This window comes from Liolophura sinensis, chromosome 1, assembly GCF_032854445.1.
Source record: "Liolophura sinensis isolate JHLJ2023 chromosome 1, CUHK_Ljap_v2, whole genome shotgun sequence".
In the NCBI taxonomy this organism is placed as follows: domain Eukaryota; kingdom Metazoa; phylum Mollusca; class Polyplacophora; order Chitonida; family Chitonidae; genus Liolophura; species Liolophura sinensis.
In genome coordinates, this window is record NC_088295.1 from 61704372 (window position 1) to 61722418 (window position 18047).

At 40.8% G+C, this 18047-nt stretch overlaps 1 long non-coding RNA gene across 2 annotated transcripts in view; it reads right to left on the bottom strand.

Annotated features, from left to right (window-relative positions):
* Positions 1-4183: 4183 nt before the first annotated feature.
* Positions 4184-18047, bottom strand: part of LOC135461837 (uncharacterized) — a 40156-nt gene continuing 26292 nt past the window's right edge. For both annotated transcript variants that reach the window (XR_010443404.1, XR_010443403.1), the window contains 2 exons: positions 6855-6980; positions 4184-4452 (listed from right to left, as the gene is read on the bottom strand). This is a non-coding gene — a long non-coding RNA (uncharacterized LOC135461837). The remainder of the gene's footprint in view (positions 4453-6854; positions 6981-18047) is intronic.

The window sequence follows — 18047 nt, forward strand, 5'->3', positions numbered from 1 at the left end:
TCAAAAGCCTTCTCTTGACGTTCAAATCGCATTACGTCTATTCTGGCTGTTAAATCAGCCTAGGAAACTGTATGAATGGTAGTCTGAAAACAACCTTTGTCTGCTCTCTCGACACCTCCTCCCATTTCTTGAAAACCATTCTATTCAAACCTTCAATCACTGCTAGGGATACTTCCACTTAACTTCTCAAATGCCACTTTCATCTTTTTTTATCTATTCCACCGCTGTATACGTTTGAAGAGCGATCTGCGTAATCTGAACTTTTCTATTTCTTTACAGGCTGACAGTTTTCGTGTTCAGTAGTTAGTATCCTTTCGCGTAGAATGCGTGGGTTCGCCCTGTGACGTGTGCAGCTTGTCGAATCGACCGTACCAGGCTCTGTATAACGATATTATGGCTCTGCGACATTTCAAATCAGGCCGTCAAAAACCGTGAACACTGTCACGTGGATTACCCAACAAACATCAAAACATAGAAGCTAGTTCGGTATTCACTCTTAGTCGTGTTTTAACACTTTGAATGGTTTTGTTATATCGGTAAAGTTTTCCCCAAAAGCACTAGTGAAAAGATGTTAACCCGTCGGATTTCGATCTCTTAGTAACATCAAAATTAACCGACAAACATACTTTACAACATCATGCATTATAGAAACCATAAGCATTATGATTTGGGCTTATGAACTTTGGCGCGTAAATTTTACCCGAAGAAAACTCCCTTCATTTCTGTTTACCAGAAACTAGCTAACCAAAAGAAAGATTACTGATTTCAGTTAGGATTTTAAAAATAAAACAGGAATCAATAACAATGAATTTGTCTATTTCTTTGTTGTTCGACGCCAAGCAAACTGAAAACATATAATAATGGCCTATTTTATAGGTGTGGGAAATAGGTGTGTCACCCGGTATAAACCAGAGACTTTTGATAAGTTTCGCACAGAATTGTGCGCCACATCGGTGGCAAACGAGTCTTCAGCGAAAGTAAGAAAGTAAGCGAAAGTGTGCAAACTGCTCCACGAACATCGTCGATTGCTAAATTTAACCAAGGCACTAAAAACAATGAAAGTGGGGAAAATGTAGAAGTTCCTGGCCGATGGCCTGAGACACTCACTAAACCACCTCCCAAATGACAATCGGGGGGGAGGGGTCAATTTATTAGCACTACAATGGATAATAAGTTATTTCTTGGTAATTGAGTTTTATTGAATTTTTTATACGAATTATAGAAAATTGTCATTATTATAGGCCTACTGCAATCGCAGGGGCATTTCTTTTTTCGGGTAAGGTGGTATGTATGTATGTGTGTGGTATGGTAAACAGTCTAAGTATACGTGTAACTACCCAGGTGTTAATGCCGGCACAATAGAAGTGCCAAAGAAAGCATGTAACCGAAGCCGAAAAACCGACCCATCCCGTTGTCTATACAAAGAGTAGATCATCTTCTTATGAAGAGTTTGCGAGGAGAAAACAGCTTTTATCGGCTGGATGTGCCTATTGTTCTATGGAACAAAAAAGCCAAGGATTACAAGGTGTCATGCTCCGGCTTTTCATAAGTAGTCTTTCATCACTAGTTCAGCAATTATTGCCAGTGCAACGTTCACACCTGCGGACAGAAGATCGCGGTAAGTGGCTACATTCCTTAAGCCCCATCCAAACAAACTGAGACCGGGGGACGAAATACGCGACCTTCCATACCATGCTTTCTTCGCACGTGTTCGCAGAAATCTTTACAGAAGCTTTTACGGGCCATAGTTCACGGGTAAATACGGCTTGAAAATGTGTCCGTTTTCAAAGCTGTCTTCGATGGCTACGTGCCTCTGGCTCACATTTTGATATATAGATGCGTGATCCTTTCTTAAATCCGCCAACCTCTTTTATCATCAGCCTTAACTGAAACTCGCTTTTCCCCGGTTCTATACAAAACCGACTAAAGGCTGAATTCAAGAGATCGTGCCAAAATTCACACGTTCGTTTTTACCTCATTCAATTCATTTCTCATCGTGGTTGGATTAATTGTGGTGCTTTGAATAAAGCGACACTTGTATATAACTTTAATCAAACAAGCGCCATGAGGCTGTATACATGTACCATTGGTATAGAGGGTCTAAGCTCAGTTGTGTAAGGAACCCTGCTAAAGCTGTCAAATATTGACATAATGTGACCTAAAATGAGATGACTTCAACAACAAACAAAGAAAAGTTGGATTAATTTTCGTTGTATTCATATTGATACAAAGTCCTTTCATACCATGACGCATTTTGTTTGGATACATGCATTATGCTTATTAAATTCATGAACGGAATAAAAGAGTGTGTGAGCTGTGGTCATCAGCACACACTGGGCATGTGAATGTAAAACATAAGTGATCCGGAATATTTATTTCTTGCATACAACCACGAGAATGTTGCACAATTTTTGTCGTGTTTAATCCTGCAGGAGAGGAGATTATAACCTTTGACATCGGAAATTGATAAATGCAAATTTTACATAAAAGAACAGGAAGCCAAATATCCCGAACAAGATTTTGGTAACGAAAGGATTATGGGTAATAGTGTGTTCTTACTTTGTGCGCGAATATCCAATCATTCAATAAAGAATACGTTATAAAATAAACAAAGCTTTTCTTGGAACTATAGTCGATAAACAAACCTTTTTCAGATTTATTTGTAGTTTTTTTTTGAGGAAGTTGAAAAGGAACGATGACTTGATGGGTTGCAATATTTTATAATATTCATAACAAGACACATATGCTAACCGATCTCCTATTGGGGCGGAAGCATAATTAACTCATCTTTATTACAGGAGCAACCTCAGCTGTATGGCACCGGTAAGGAAATACATGGGCAACAGTGCAAGCTGTGCAAATTTATGCCGCTTCACGATCCGTTATGGAGACTCAGGCTTTATTGAATGTAGATTTATATACACGGCGTGTGTTCTAAACCCAACGTGTGTATCGAGACCCTGTAGAGGTTAAACGCTTTCGTTTACAACAAGATCCGCAATATTGATGACTCCTATTGACATGTATTTAGGGGGCTGCCCTCTTACATATTGATGAAGCGGATAGCCCGGATGTTTGCTGTTAGAGGCCTGTCATTCAAGCACTTTACAACACAGCACACTGACGTAATTCAAGCGAACGATCAAACTTAAAAGTCGAATTATACCCGATGGTTAATCATTAAATCTGTTATACGAAGCTATCGTCTTTTGCGTCCAACCTGAAGAACAATTCCTTCAAGAACATTATCGAAGGTCAAACCTCTTGGTTACCTGAATAGCGGTTAAAATCCAAGAAAAACTGCATGGAGTTGAAAGCTAACACAACTCACTGCCTATTGCTCTTATGGCCGCTCCAGAATGAAAGGCACATTGTTCCCGATTATACTTTATTAGCCGCAACATGCTACACTTAAGCCGACTGTACATAAAGCCATTTAATAGGCATGCGAATGACAACACACTCGTCGATTGAACGGTGGTGCGCTTGTGTAGTTTCTCTCCCGGTGAAATAAAAACTGCAACTTTGATCTCCTGTCCGCACTGCTTGGGTTTTTGCAACAGCATTTCGTCCGGTACAAATACGGTTGAACGAGCTAATGTTATATCAGAGCTACCAACGTTCAGTTGTTGATATATACTCTGTACGCTTTGCGCTTCTATACGGTACACATTGCCATCTGTTGTCTACAGTTGACAGCACATGTCATTTGCCTCCTCAGTGATTTGTCTGTTTTCATTGTATGAATAGAGTTGAAAAAAATAAACGTTAAACTTTTCATATTATATCTGGTGTATGGCATCGTTGACCGTTTCATTCGCGATTTTCCAATTAGACATATATGGAATTATACTACAAATACAAACATCGGCTCTCCTTTGAAAGAACTTAATGAAGGCATAAAACAGTTGCTAATCTGTTATATACTCAGGCTGGAAATAAACGTCAATATCACAAAATATTTCGTAAGAACTGAAAAAAGTTTATATTGGGAATATTTCAAGGAAAATATGATAACATATTTATAATTTTTCGTGGATGAAATCTTGCGTAGAGAAACGCGACAGATTTATGCACAATGTTGCCATAGATGCTTAGTAACGGCGAACGAACACTCCAAAAAAACACCATGAATAACAACGACAACAATTAGGGATTAGATTTTTTAATAATTTTTCTCTGAAGTTCAACCCATCTAAAATATTCATCACAGTTCAATCGGAATCTCGGTGGTGCTTCTGTGCTCCGTCCTACCCTGGGAGTAGACGTAGTGGTTTTATTGTTCAGACCTGTTGTTTGTTCGTGGTGTTTCTCTTGTCCCGGGGCTGGGTGCCGGTAAGGGTCTATAACACCATCACACACGGAGACCGAGGTTGTGCTAGTCTATAGCATCGCCACCAGGCCAGACCTATACGTCATCCGGTCAGCGCAATTCCTCGGGGATTCCCGCCTCTGAAATGGTGAGAGAAAAGGCAAAATGGGGAAAAATTAGGTTCCACAGTCGATTATTAATATTCTGCTAAGGCTATCCCTCGAGAGGCAGTACAGGTCATGAGCCATAGTGATGCCTGGCCGCATTATTGGGCTATTTGGGATAAGGAAACCGATACGGGCCATTTCACCCTAATGAACCGTCCGATTATTTGGAAGCAATACATTCCATACAGCGGCATAACGTTAGGCCCAATTTAATACGGAGGAGTAAATTTGATATATGCGTATTGACAGAGCATCAGTTTGACTCCTTCAATAAACGGCCATAGTATATCAAAATGAATGGCTCTTCCGAAGTGACTCTCCCGAAAATCTAAAGTGTCTTCAATCGTTACACTCCCTGAAGCGGCCACATAAGTCACCTATATGGGCGGTGCTCAGTCGCATATCCCCCAAAATATTGGTCCGGCAAATGCATTAGACAGGGTTTAAAAGCCAGTAGTATGATCTGATAAAGCCGTTTTATACGATATTAACACTAGTCTCAGCCACAAACGGCACGTCTGTGAAAGAGGCTATATTATATTCTCTTATCTGGATCACGCCCAGTATAAATATAGTTTGGAAAGTTTTCGGGCCTTGACGAATTTCACACCGCATCGCCAAATAGTGCATTGACATCATGTAGCGTGGCGGTAGGGAACACTGAGTACCTTATCCTTCCGATGGGATATAATGCATTACGTTTTTATTTGTTTATTTCATGACCTTAAGAGACTTACACAAAAAAACTAAAAAGAATAGAGACCATTATGTCACTGTGACACAAGACTGTGGGGAGTTTGTACCACAATGACAGCAGGAGAGATAGTCCCACCTAGATCGCAACCATACTGGGTCGGCTATGAATCATATCTAGACCTGTACTTCATTTATTTTCCCGGATGACCCATTTAAATCGATCTGCCCCTCAAATTTAATACCCCGGGGAAATTCTTTGGCACGTCTCTCATTTGTTTCGCACCAACCGTGGAACGGCCAGGGCTGATCAGCCTGACTGGCAGTTCTGGTACCCACTGAGCAAGGCCATAGCGGGATGACAGCAACCATGGTCTCTGGTCATTGTTTTCCCCAAATTCCTAGTCAAAGCTCGGTGCTCTTGTACAGTACTGGTATTAACACAGCCTTCACATATTCAAGGATTCTTACCTCTTATGTACTACAAAGTGATGTAACAATATTGATTGTTGATCTGTTATTTCTTTTTTGGTTTAAATAATGGTATGTAGAGAATACTTCACTACACTAAAATGATTTTTAAAAGTGTGTATAAGAAGGGGAATCCAGATGGCTTGATTATCTCATGGTTATCATTGCTCGAGTGCTAAATTGCCGGAGAGTCTGGCCTTTGTTAAGTGGAAGCAGTAGTTATAGCTGCACTGCTCCTAATATCTCAGCCACTGTTGTCAGCTGTCATATAGCACCATAAATCACCCCTCTCGTTACCAGCCATTTATAACCCCATGTTGTCACAGTTCCCTTGGTCTGCGATTTGGCTACACTAACCATGAGCATGTGCGCCATCGCCAACAAAATCGTGCGCCAAAACAAGCGGGAAAAGTCAACCTAGGGAATAAAAATGCATTCACCAAGATACAAAGAGCGAAAAATATTCCGCAACGAGGGGCAATATTACCAGCTGAAACTGGATTATCACTCCCTGTGAATTGTAGATGACAGTTATCCCCAGAGCAGAAAAAAGCAACAAAAACGAGCAAGTGAAGTCGTCATAGAACGGGATAAGGCATGAGTGGATTTTCAGGGGAGGTGGGGGGTGGGAGGCGACACAATGATGAACAAGGATCAAAACTGATGGTCTTTTTTAAAGCTCTCTAACTTAAATGATCAGCGGTGAAACTACAATCTAGTTTTGGAAGGTTATATCGACGGGATGCTGTGTTTTTTTATGTTGTTGTCCCTTGTTGACGTCAGTGGTGGGGGTGTATTGAAGCCTGTAGGATTTCCAGTGTCTGTACGTTCCCATGGCTGACCTATAGGGAGCATTTAGCCCTCTCGTGTAACACCCTCTGGGGGTAACCTTGGGGGAGAGTAGAGGGGAATGTGAATCCGCGTCGGAAAGATCTCTAATTTTTATTTCATTTTCTGATGATATGTGGCAAATTTGTTTCCTCAGACTGACTCGTTTTGCACGCCGGCACACCTAATTGTTTTAGGCCCAATGCGATTCAATAGAACGAAAGCTGGAAATGTAATAGAGGCGACGAAGGTCCAGCTCATTTATAACCCGGCTTGCCTGTTGTAACAGATCTCTTTTTTACACCTACTCTTTCAACACTGCCGCTAGGTGGCGTTCACAGGGATCAAACTGTAAAATACAACGCCAGGCGAAACCCTTTTACCTCTGTGATGCATTAGCAGCAGCTGCGCCTCAATCCAGCCTCTTTGCCTTTATCTGTCAGTTCCTGGCTTTCTCGCCATTGTCAAGACACCAGCGGTGATATCCGAGTCCCTTACATCATCACACTCTGAAACATTATCAAATTGGAACATTAATAGTACCAGATTGCACTTCTCCAAATGGCTGTCAGGCGGACAATCTGTCCTTCATGGTGATACGTTGGTTTGGATTACAAAACAACTTTGTACATGGTCTTCTATTGCTAACCAATAACTTTGTTGTAGGAGGGGAAAAAGTTGAGTGCTCACATCAACATCATAACCTATTTACAAGTTAGATAGTCAATGAAAACAAAATAATAAAAAAAAAAACACGGAATTGTGGTAAGATATATGTTTGCGCACTCCGCACCGTAAACACAACATAACCCTATAGTTCAGGGCATATCCTGAATCAGTTTAATAAAACGTGATATCAGTATATCAAGTCAAGTGGCCTAATGCCACTTGACTGCAAAACGAAGACATGGTCACAATGTGTGAACGAATGCAATGATTGGTGATGCAAATAATTGCTAATAAAAGATTACGGACAAGGTCGTTGAAAACATGAGGATATCCGCCATCACTAACGGGTAGATTTTTTCGTTTGGTACAGATTTAACGATTTGCATTGTATTCGCCAGGACATTTAGGGGCGATTTTCTTACGGCTTGATACTTATCTATTAAGAGTCTGATGATAACAATGTAGAAAAAAAGGCAAAACCAATGCTTGTTTTGTTCTTGGGTTCCGTTTAGTGATGTGTAAGTTCAATAGGCACTAAAACACCAACATGTACGATGAAAGTACAATTTGGAACAATGGATTCTAATGTGATCTTTTCTGCCCATTATTGTAACTAGTGACAATATGGTAAGAGTTTTTTCACTTAACACACTCCACCTGCTAGGCTTTTGACTTCAAAGCGCATGTACTTACAGGGCTACATGTATGAACTTTGAAAAGAACTACCTGAAGCATGAAGCATGAGTACTGATACTCAATGGTTTTTAACAGACCACTGTAGAATGTGACATTTTACCCGACTGAACAAATTCTGAAAAAATTAAATCGAACTATTTTCCTGGACAACGTTTAATAGTCTTTAATCTGACATATGCTTCATTTTAATGTTTTCTTTGCCTTTAAATGACTGTTTCAATGAGTGATTGATTGGCTGGGTCATCGCAGCCTGTGAACGCATTTATCTGTTCAGTAAGACTGTAACCGTAGAGTTTGATCTTCAAAGCGTGACCGAGGTTACATATTAAATTCAAACGGTTATGGTACGACATATTTTTCAAAGCTGAGAGCAACTGCACATCAGAAGAGAGCTAGTACTATTGACAGATACGGTTCAGATGTGCGTGTTTTTCCAACATGCACAAACTGATCCTATTTCACATCGCTGAATACTGGAAGACTTATTCATAAGAAAGCAGGGTATCAGCTTATTTCACGCCACTGTTGGATAATTGTAAACATATTAAGTACATAAGCAATGAGAACGATGTTGTCAGCTATTACCATCGGGGGAAGAATGGGTTCCGAAATGTTCGTATGTTTAGAAAGATTCCGGATATGTGTGGACAGAGCTCCCTTTCAACATTGAATCCTTCCAGTCATAGAGTGCGTATTAAGGTACCCCGTATACATACATGAACAAGACACGTCGGCATTGAAATTGCAGTCATCTATGTTTTATATGATACACACTGGCCCAGTCTCTACTCTATCACATCTCGCGTTCAGATCTAAATAAGAGATCCGTCATTCTGTTATATATCTTGATATGTGTGCCTAGGGTCGTTTGAGGCTTGTTGACAAAGCATGGACTCCAACACTGATAAAAAAAGAGACATTCGCCAAAGACGAGGGGATAAACACCGCTAGTTGCCATTCTATTAGCTAAAACGTCGCGTGCATTCTTTATTGCACGCGATTCTTCGCGTGCCCCTTAGTTAAATTATAGGTTGTATTCTCAAAGTGCCAGTAATGATTTGTACGACGATACCTCGACTAATACGAGATTTCCTACAACGCGGATTCGGTATTGGACCCGCTGTATTGACCAAGACTTGCGCGCGCCCTCTTGAGACCAAAGACACCGTTAAATTATTAATCATATTGATATAAACGTTATATTATTACCAAACAATATTTGTTCTCCTCGGAGGCCAGTGGGTCTGGCTGAAACAGTTTTCCCCATGTTTGTGAGTAACTGATACTTTTTTTATTGCAACAACCCCTGTCACTTGTTGTATGTGATCGTCTGTGGATTATTTTAAACTTGCAAAACAAAATTCACTGGAAGCATTTCGTACTGACCAATTAAGTCACTGCAAAAGTATGCTTAAAAAAGGGAGATAACACAGTAACAACCAAGGCCATCACAAGATCCAAACACGCTGCCCACAAAAGAAAGTCAAATATAAACACATGATAAAAAGATTACTGTAGAGCAAAGGTGGTCAGGGGGGGGGGGGGTACTTTACATGTTAAGGAGTACATTTCTCTTAACGACAAAATAATACTTTTCCATGGACCACGCCGAGCAATTTAACAGAACTGTTTACTGCTGCAATGCGATTGACCGTAATATGGCCTAGATCACATCTCATCTTGTCTCTAACTATCCATACCGATAAGGCGCAGTGACAAACCTTTTATTGCTGAAATGGTTGTTTGAGACTTCCTGGTGTAAGATCAAAACTGTACAGAGCCACGTGCATTTGCATGGTTATTAAGACCAAAGATGTTTAAACCGTTAATCAGTGGAGGAACTCTAATGGTTCTTGACAACTGACTTCAGGGTTCAAAGGTGGGGCGGCTGGGTGCAAACAGAAGGCGGGGGCTGGATTAAGCAGATTATTGTCACCGGTATAATTCGATTGCTCTGGGCTTGTTATCGCCACACAACAGATAACGGTAGGAATTAACCAAGACAGTTCACAACTTATGTGTCTCCGGTGGTCTACGAAGGGGTAAAAGTTTGAAAGCCAGGGATGAGTAAATATACCAAAGGAGGGTAGGGGGTGGGGGTGCATATACACGGAGGCGATACACTTCTGACGACATATATAGCGCTGCAAATGGCATATCATGCGGTGTGTCATGCAGCTTGTTTCAAGGGATGTCCACATTTCCACATCTATATTTCTCTTGTGTTAGTATTTTTGTTTCGATGACTCCACCGTGCAGAAGAGGCGTGTTGGCTTGTTATGTGGTACACCATGTAACCTATTGCGCCAGATGTCCCTTTCTTCAGGAGCATGCATCTATTTGTGTCACACCTGAAGTTAATAAAGACATTTATAATCGAAAATCTCATGAGCTTATGAAGCAAGTTCTAACCATGCTGTGCAAGACTACGGTGTGTACGTTACTGTCTGTAGAGATATGGCACCCTTTCTTGGTAGAGCCATGTCAGAAGTTTGGAAATGGACTGCTGTTGAGGACCTGCGTGTCCAGTATGTTCGGGCGTGATCAAGAGAACTTTTAGAGTAATCAGACCATTTGACTGTTCTGACAAACACACGGAAACGTTGGTGTAGACAAGTCAATAATTTTCTAACCGCACAATCAATTAGCTTCAAAGGCCGGAATTATTTAGAGAGTAATAGGATGCAGAACGGGTGGCCAAATCCTTGAGCGAGTTTGTCGCCACCGGGCTCGCCATCACGCCTAGAATTTTCACGACAAAGAGTAATGACGCAGTTGAAATTCTGCGCGCGTTTAACAACAACAGAAATATGATGGAAAATATCATGCTTTAAATAATACACTGGCCGCAGTGTTTTTCTCCTCTGATGAATGGAATTAATAGAATAAAACTGACATCATTAATTTTGCCGAACACAGTACAGAAAGAAATCGGTCGACCTTCTGGTCATAGCCGTGGCTGGGACGGAGGTATTCTACGCACGCTTCTGGGATGGGGCGCCAGTTTCTGGACGTGAGAGAAGCGGGCCTCAATTGGCGGTATCTTAGAGGCTACGGTCGCCGTCCTGACCCCCTCACTCTGGTCTGCTTTATCTAATATTGCCGCTGTAATGATGAATTCCGCGGGGACGAGCCTGGTCGCTTAGATAACAATGATTATGACTGGTCCATGATCAGAAGTGAAAACCGACGGTTATAAATCAACATCATTTAGCAATCTATGATGGGTTGGTCGTTATTTAGGAAATATCCCAGACCATGTAAGCCTGGCAAACAGCTCTGCACTTGGAACAGCACAGCTCGTCCCACAACACGCGATTTTAACAAGTTTCGCTCTTTTATTGCCCTTTGCCTGGCGTCCCGGTTTCACCCGCCCTCTATTGGGAGTCCAATGGAAGGGATATTCCTTAATCCCTTGGATGATTGTTCTTAATTTCTTTTGAAAATTTTACTCTCGGGATGAAGTCTTAGTTGAGAAAGTTCGTGACTCAGTTTGCGTGCATGTTGAATGGCGTAAACGAACAGGAAGGGTGTACGGTGCATTTATCTGAGAACTAGTAGATGACGATTTGGAAAAGGAGGAAGGGCGCAGATCAACGGGTAATGGAACATTGTGCAGGAATTGCTTGAAATTCTCACAGGAACATCGCACAATTAATTTTCTTTTACAGCACTGGGCTATGAATTGGTGGGTGCAGCGAACGACTTGTATTACCCCTGCCCTCCTGCTCCCAGATGAGGACATCCCATGGATGATGCGAAGACACCAGGAAATGTTATTATCAAAATAGCAATAAGGAATTATATGCGAGGAATGGAAGAGAAAGTTATTAACGCGATACCTTGTCGCCACGGGGCGTGTTAAATGAACAACATACGTTCTGTAGGTGCCTTCATAACTAGACTCGGCTCGGGATTCCTTATACAACTCAAAAGCTTAAGGTGTTCATTACGATTGCTCCAACCTCTCATAGAAAATTCCATCATCGTCGAGAAAAACAGACATCGTTGGCCTCTGCCTAATCGACCTTCATCTGCATAATTTTTAATACAATTTTCTGATGCCCCTGAATTCCTTTATTTGCGCCAATATCTCTCTGGTGGGAAGGCTTTTGTTGTTTATATTTCATGACCACCAGACAGTACTTTGTTATACAAGCGAAAAATAGAGGCGTAAATTAAATGCTTTTTGATATTTATTATTTATTTATTTGTTTATTTATTCGATTGGCCTTTTTCGGTGTATTAAAAATATCTCACTTACAACATTTACATGTGACACTAATAAGTTTGAATATTTGTACGTGAATGTATAATTAGTTCGCAGAATATAAACGTTTTTCAGCTTGTGGCCAGCATGTTCAGGTATACCGCAATGATTTGTTGTTTACAAAAATAAGAAATATATGTTAAAATTCAATCCACCACAGAGCTGTGTAGAAATTTATATGACGATATCGTTGGTTTCCACGTAGTTATTACACGAAATGTGGAGTCTTTATGGATTTATGCATAACATAATTTTCAAAAGACGAAAGGGCATAATACACGCTATACTTTAAAATATATCCACGTACATAAATAGTGAATAGGCAGATTGACAAGAGCTATAGCACTAGTTAATATGACAATGTTGAATGTAAACAATTCTGTACAGGTAATTCTGCTGCAAGAACTGTGTAGAACCTTCTGTTAACATGACCGGGAAAAACCATTGCTGTAAATATCGACTACAGAAACAGCCATAATCCATTTCGAATTTCTTCTTCAGCTAAAATTATCATTAAACTGGAAATCAATTTGACTGAAAGATTTACTCCGTGCAGCGTACAATGCTTCGACATGTCACGTGACATCGATTTAGTTTCAGAAGATTTTATATTGGTAATTAAATTATTCTTCCGCAAATTCGCCTGATTTGTTGCAAATTTTTTGTTCCGGCATGCATGTTTTTTTCCTTGATCCGTTCGCGTTTAACTTGAACTTACGCAGAGCAAAGTCTTCGACATTAGAACAATGTACGAGTGGAATTACTCAGCGACGAGCTATATTTGAGATAATGCCCACACGCATGGGGAGACAAACTGTAATGCGCAATACTTAATTGCGCGTGGAGATAGGACTTGTTCTTTTCTGGCTCGTGGAAGAGTTGAGCTTTAAATCTATGTTTAATTTGTGCTGATAGCCTGCTAGAACATTCTTTCCGAGAGCTGTATGGTGCGATTTCGCACGGACCATTGTCACACGGATTAGGCGTAGACGATTTGAAGATTCAGTCACCGTCGGCAGGTATCGGAGCAATCACGTACACCTTTCGTCCGGCTGATGATAGGTTTAAAAGCAGATTAATTTCAATGAGATATTTGCGCACCTGTCAAATGTTTAATTGCCTTTCGTCAATCTCGAGTGATACTTCGTCATATTAAATCGCGAAATGAAGTTGGGTTTTTTTTTACGCAATAGGCCAAACATGAAACTGTGGGTTATATAAAGAAACAGGTGTGCTCGTTTCCATCACTCATACGAGACGATTCATCTCAGTTGTCTAATTACAATTAAACAACTACGATCCATTTGGACTGATAACACTTTGAAATCTTTAAAGCTTTATGAAGTCGTGCTTGAGTCTCTTAATCGGTTGGCAAGGAAAAAAGCGTATTCCCAACCAGTGACTACCATTTTAATGCCTTTTAATGTACGCCTTAGAAAGCTTTGTATTTTTAAATAATTTTATCATGACTAAGCAATTTTTGGTGCCAGGCGACAAGGCGCAACAGACAACATCGGTTCTAAAATCAAGATGGCGTCGTGAAGGGAATTCTTTAATGAAAAGAGATCGACAGCTGAGGCTAGTCCGCTTGTTTCTAATCCAGACATCGAATGGACGACAACGCAGAGAGGAGTAAAACAGACTTGGTGGGCTAAGGGCTAGGATTATTGCTACTCAACAAGATCACAGCTTTCAAAGTCTCTCAACAGGGAGCTAAAATCAATTTTCTACTTGTTGTTGAACAAGATAACGGCTCACGCTGCAACGTTCACATGGTCTAAATGCTGAGAAAACTTTCATGTAATCAAACAGCCCCCCCCCCCCCCACACACACACAATTACATACACTCACATGTTTCGAGGAGCTGATTAAGTCATTAAAGGCGTGCAATTTTCCTGGAATAAATTAACACCTTCACCCAAACAGGAAATATAGTTGTGAGATCTAAAGTAGACAATTCCGAGACAGATTTTAAACTCTGATACTTATATTTCCCACTGACTGCATAGATCTGTATTTATGCGCATTTATAAATAACCGCATATTTCGTATTTACCAGACTTTTAATGTTTTAACATTGACCTTGCACTACTGTAACATGAGGGCAACTGGTTCATTTTTTGCTAATGTTCTGCTTCGTGCTTCGTGAAATCAGGAGTTTGTGTAACCAGTTCCCTTTACATATTTCCGTTCACAAGGTCAATTGCCATTATCATGGCAATTTATGTAGACCTCAGTTGCATAAGTGCCTCAATCACAGTGCCACATTCAAAAGTTCACAAGTTGATAGTTTATTTATTAATTTTATTGGGTTCTTACGCCTTATGCGAGAATATTTATTTATTTATTTATTTATTTATTTATTTGATTGGTGTTTTACGCAGTACTCAAGAATATTTCACTTAAAAGACGGCGGCCAGCATTATGGCAGGAGGAAACCGGGCAGAGCCCGGGGGAAACCCACAACCATCCACAGGTTGCTGGAAGACCTTCCCACGTGCGTCCGGAGAGGACGCTAGCACGAGCTGGACTTGAACTCAGAGCTACCGAATTGGTGAGAGGCTCCTAGGTTACTCGAGAATGATTCACTTATACGTCGGTGGCAAGCATTGCGGGAGGAGACCAGGCATAGCACGGTGGAAGTTCACGACCATCCGCAGTTTGCTGGCAGACCTTCGCACATACGACCGGATAAGGGAACCATATATAGAATATATACATATATAGAAAATGCATATTACATACTGTCAAGTTTCACAAAGTTGTAGTCATATATCGTGTTCTGTTAACTGTGAAAGTATCGCTATCAACAAGAGCACTTGCTAAAAATCACGTTTCACTTCAGCAAGTGCCACATGGCTGCGGCTATGTATGTTACTGTTGTGTGTCACTTATACACTGGCTAGAGCATACATTTTACGGTCTAGCATGATTACATGACTGGGACAGTGTATATTTACATTTCATCGTTATAAAGTTCATGCATTTCACAATTTGGCGTGATTGTGGCGACGTATGTTACCGTTACATAAGTGTCACTGTCAAGAAGTTCAGCGAACGCATTCTGCTCTTCAGCAAGTGTCGCATACTTGTGGTAATGTATTTATCTGTTGTATAAGGGTCATTATAGATCAACTCTTGTGGAATGAGTCAAAGTGACACACAAACCCATCTGATCAAGTCCCGGGAAAGACCTTCTACAATGCAGGTGTCATAAGGTCGGCATTGCACGAAGTGACACACTTGGTGACCTTCTTGCCTTAGATAATGAGACACCGGTTAAACCAAAATGTGTGAGACTACCTGGTAGATGAGACATATCTCAATCGCAATGTTCCGAACAAGCTGTCCAGGGAGAAACGTCTAATTGATGTGAAAGCGATGTTTTCATGTCCGCTAAATGGATTCATGTTTGGCAAGGTGTGCGTAATTGTTCTGCGAAAAGGACTTAAGCGCAGTTTCTACCTAAAAGGTGCCAAATGCATTACTGTAATGTGTAACAGTGTTTAGAGCCAAACCAAGGCATTAACTGTATGGGACAACAATTGGCAGCAGTGAACGTGTAAACGATCCCGCCGTGGCTGATTATATCGAGCGCCGTCGCCATTACGGTGTTCACACCCAACAACCGTAAACTTGCGGAGGGGGGAAGACAAGGATAGAGATTATCGGCAAACTAATACCAGCAAATGAGTAGGACGGATTCAAGTGTCTTGTTTTGTTCTTTCACGGACGCAGCAGAAGCAAGGAACGCTAACAAAACTTTAAACTTATGCCAGGTCCAAACTTAGTATATAGTCACGTTTATGTAACAGCTGGCATCATTAGTTCTTCACATTCAGCATCACCGTTATGAAAGAAATATAGATCATGTGGCCGTTTAGAAAATCACCGTAAACATTTAAAATCGTTTTACACTCATCAGCCTTCTATATCAGTTAGAGGTGGACAATACCTGTCACATATGACTATTTGTCAACTGTCACGCGGCCGTCGCTGCTCTGGTCATGCTCCCCATGCTGCAGCCTTTTATACTGGGGGCATTCGAGATAAAGGTCAACAAAATGCAAGAATAAGGAAACCGCATGATCATGTATATTCCCCACCAATTACTGAAATCAAGCATATAATGAAATATAGTCTCAGATCGTGTACATTTCTTTAAGATTTAAATGTGTACATGTATAGGTGACAAGCATTTCTTGAATGGGAAATGCTTGGAATTAGTTTGTTTTAAAAAGGCAAAGCATCACCAAGGTTTCATTATGTATCTATACGGAGTAGCTCGGATGCAGGTGTTAAGGTGGTAGATTCAGCCATGAAGGCAACTAGTGCGCATGCGCACGGAAATGTATATAACAGCTCTTAGCGTATACAGGACAAACCTATGAGCTCATACAGGACGAAAACGTCATCTGATATTTCCTATTTTCGGCGCTGTTTTGCTGGCCAAATATGAATGACATGTACTTTAGATCTGCGCAGACCATGTTGGCCTACTACAGCACGGTGTCGTAAATGGTTTCGATCCTGGTGTGTTGCATCTATCAACGAAGAACTTTGGTAGATACTCCATTTGGTTGTATTTACCCACATGTCCGTCCTGTTTTGTTCATCCTTTCGTCAACCCTGGTCGTATTTTACCGGTTACCGTTTGGGCACGTCCGTTATTCCCATCATTAACCGTTGATGTATGTGTTGAGTTTATGTAATCAAGGTCGCCAGGTGCTTGCTAGATGACACTGATCATGTCTTATTGTAACAGCGATGTCATGTAAAATCCACGGATGTGACTATTAACCGGTTTGTTACTAAACTCAACATGTCACGCGGAGCGATGAACTACATGTATACAGAGTACATACAGTTATTAACCAATCGACAGGCATCTTGCTGAGGCTGCAATTTCATTGGTGGACACATGGGGTCAACAAGGGTGACATATATCGAAAAATAAATTGTTAGAGGAAAAGAATTCGGCGCTTTTTAAAAAGTCTGTTAAGGAATTGGGTCGATGCGTTAGACGTTGAAATATACTACCGTACTCAATTTGTAGTATCTCTCACCTTGAGGAATGCTGGGAAAGGGATCTTATTAGACAACGCAATAAGTTTGTTAGTGAAAATACCCGCATGTTTCGCCCTGACAGGTTTAGTGTATTTTGTGGAATTTAGGGATAATTATACTTAATTACTGAGAGCGAGAGAGAGGTGGTTAGCGGAGGTAAGGGTAGGTGGGGGAGGGGGGCTCTGTTATTAAGCCTATGTCACAATACAACTTTTGTTCAGAGAGCCTGGGGGCATCTGCAGGTTAGGAGATCGCAGCTCTTCCTAAACCCGGAAATATTGTATTAATACCACAAACACGACATCGCACTTAATTTCAGACTGACATGGGTAGATGTTTTTTTCAAACCGAAATTCAACTGCACCGAAGAACCATGAGTGTCTTCAGTTTAGCGATCATTATGTGTACGTCGGACTAGTTTGTATTGGATGCATTACCGGCGTAATTCTATATCCCTTGCTAACCTAAAACTTTAATAATGACAACTTTGTACATTCTACACCTTCCTAGCAATCGGTGAGAAAACTTACAGCCTGTAAAAATGGACCACTATTAATCTTTACATTTCATATGAACAATGTTTCGACACGCTCATGTAGTCCAACACCTCCAGTGGACATCAACTGGTGGCACGCGCCAACATGACTAATTAATATACCCAATTAGGTCTAATCAATGATTTATAATGGATACTGATTCTCTGATTTGATTAAATCTAGTGACCAACAGTGTAAGGACTCATTTACTGGAATGGTGATAAGACGATAACGAAAACAAATGCGTGCACAATATGACATGGAAATATTATTACCAGTAAAGTGGTACAAGAAAACATGTACTTGACCAATTTGTAAATTGGTACTAGAAGTAATG